The sequence below is a fragment of the Lupinus angustifolius genome, chromosome LG17, assembly GCF_001865875.1.
Source record: "Lupinus angustifolius cultivar Tanjil chromosome LG17, LupAngTanjil_v1.0, whole genome shotgun sequence".
Taxonomy (NCBI): domain Eukaryota; kingdom Viridiplantae; phylum Streptophyta; class Magnoliopsida; order Fabales; family Fabaceae; genus Lupinus; species Lupinus angustifolius.
Genome location: NC_032025.1, coordinates 8,355,200 through 8,358,211, shown reverse-complemented (window position 1 = coordinate 8,358,211; position 3,012 = coordinate 8,355,200). Strand labels below are relative to the sequence as shown.

At 37.1% G+C, this 3,012-nt stretch overlaps 1 pseudogene; it reads left to right on the top strand.

Moving 5' to 3' along the window:
* Nucleotides 1-3,012, top strand: part of LOC109330835 — a 29,727-nt pseudogene that overhangs the window by 6,775 nt on the left and 19,940 nt on the right.

Here is a 3,012-nt window from a genome sequence, read left to right as displayed (position 1 = left end):
ATTAAGTAAATTGCGTTAATCGATTATCTTCATTCTTTTAATCGATTAAATTGGGGCAATTCAGCATTAAGTGTTGATTTTCGAAAAGCGGATATTCTAACCACTACACCTATTCATCCCCCCCTTCTAGGTGTATTTTAACCACTGATACCTAACAATTTTAACTTCATCAAAAAGAAGGAAAAACTAGGAAGCGAAAGAGTCAACCAGTAAAGGCAAGAATAACAAGGATCGCTTCACTTGCCATGAGTGTGGAAAGGTAGGGCACATGAGGTTTCAGTGTCCAACCTACCTAAAGAAGGTTGATTCAGAGAAGAGCACTCCCAGGGACTTCAAATCCAAGAAAGCTTACATCGTTTGGGATGTACCTGAGGAGGAGTCGACATCAAGCACCTCAAGTGAGGAGGAGTCAGCAAAGCTGTGTCTGATGGCCAGATCTGACATCGATACAAATTCAGACTCATGCAAGGATAATAATGAGGTATATTCTGACACCTCATCCACTTCGGATGATTCACCTCCTTATGATGTATTGTATGATGCTTATGTCGAGTTGCATGACGAATTAAAGAAATTGGCTAGAATTAACATTGATAGGAAAAGGATAATCCTGATAAACGAACAAAAAATAAGCCAATTACAAAAAGAATTAGATGAATTAAAACTGGAAAATGAAACTTTAGATCTCATCTATTCTTGTAGCTCATGTAACTGCTCTGCTAATAACTTATGTCAAAAACCTGTCTGTGAGACTTGCGAGACTTTGCAAGAGGACAATTTTAAACTAAATGAAAAACTCACACGTCTCACAAACAGTAAACAACAATTAGATAACTTGCTTAATCAAACTAGAAATGTTGGTGATCGAACTGGTCTAGGTTATACTCGCACTGCTAAAAATAAGCGACCATATAGAAAACCGGTAGCTCAAGCTAAAAATAAATATCATAAGCATTCTCCTACTTGTTTTTATTGTAACACATATGGTCATACTTCTCATTCATGCTATATTAAAAAGTATGGTATACCTAGCGGAGTTTATGTATGGAAAAAGAAGGGAGATGATTCCCTAATCACTAACAGAAAAGGACCCAACATAAATTGGGTACCTGAGAAAAGTAAGTAATCTATTTTGCAGGTATGTCTCCGAACACATGGACAAAAATGGTACTTAGATAGTGGGTGTTCGAGGCATATGACAGGTGATAGATCAAATTTCCTGGATCTCTCACTTAAAGGAAAAGGATACGTCACTTATGGAGACAACAACAAGGGAAAGATACTCGGCACAGGAACAGTTGGTAACTCATCCCAAACTCTGATTGATAATGTCCTTTATGTTGAAGGACTAGAACATAACTTGTTGAGTATAAGCCAACTCTGCGATAAAGGTAATCGTGTATCCTTCGATTCTGATTGTTGTGTCATTCGTGATATTTTATCTAATAACGTTAAATTTGTTGGTCACCGTATAAATAATATTTACATGGTTAATTTGGACGATGTCACTACATTATTTTCAAAATGCTTTATTTCTAAAGAAGATGACATCTGGCTATGGCATAGACGTGTTGCACATATCCATATAAAGCATCTAGATAAATTATCATCAAACGAACTAGTTGAGGGGCTACCAAAATTGAATTTTAAAACTAAAGAAATTTGTGACACTTGTCAAAAGTGTAAACAAACCAAAAACTCTTTTAAAAATAAAAATGTGATATCCACCTCAAGACCTTTGGAGCTACTCCATATGGACTTGTTTGGACCATCACAAATCATGAGTTTTGGTGGTAGCTACTACGCTCTAGTTATTGTTGATGATTTCTCTAGATTTACATGGACATTGTTTTTATCATCAAAAAGCGACGCGTTCAAAAATTTTAAAAATCTTGCCAAGCAAATCCAAAACCAACTTAACCTAAAAATAATATATATACGAAGTGATCACGGGGGAGAATTTGAGAACTTTCAGTTCGACAAATTCTGTGATAAGCATGGCATTTTGCATCAGTTCTCTGCTCCTCGCACTCCACAACAAAATGGAGTTGTTGAGAGGAAAAATCGTGTTTTAGAAGAATTAGCGAGAACCATGCTTAATGAAAGTAACACCCCCAAATACTTCTTGGCTGATGCAGTTCATACTGCATGTTATGTTATAAATCGAGTACTTCTAAGGCCTAATATAAAGAAAACTCCTTATGAACTTTTGAAAGGTCGTAAACGAAACATATCCCATCTTCACGGTTTCGGATGCAACTGTTTTATATTAAATAATGGAAAGCGGGCTTTAGGAAAATTCGATTCTAAAGCCGATGAGGGAATATTTTTGGGATACTCGATTCATAGAAAAGCCTTTAGAGTCTTTAATAAAAATTTAATGCAAGTAGATCAGTCTATCCATGTACAATTTGACGAATCTTCTCCAAAAGAGAAGAGAAAGGTCGTGTCTGATGATGTTTCAGGTGCTTTAGAGGATGCATACTCAAAGGACGTGGATAATGAAAAAGCAACCAATGAAGAAAGTCAAACCAAATCTCAGGAGCATTCAGATATGCCAACTGTGTGGAAAACCAAGAAAGCTCACCCAATCGACAAAGTAATAGGTGACATATCTACGGGAGTGGTAACCCGTAGTTCCTTACGAAATTTCTGTAATTTTGTAGCTTTTGTATCCCAAATTGAGCCTAAGACCGTTGATGAGGCCATTGAGGATGTACACTGGGGTATAGCTATGCAAGAAGAGCTAAACCAGTTCGAGCGTAACAGTGTTTGGGACTTGGTCCCTAAACCTAAAGATCATCCCGTGATTGGTACTCGATGGGTCTTCAGAAATAAACTTGATGAATCTGGCTTAATAATTCGAAATAAAGCACGCTTGGTGGCCAAAGGCTACAACCAGGAGGAGGGTATCGATTATGACGAAACCTACGCTCCTGTAGCCAGATTAGAGGCCATCAGGATGCTTCTTTCCTTTGCATCTATTATGAATTTCAAATTATTTCAAATGGA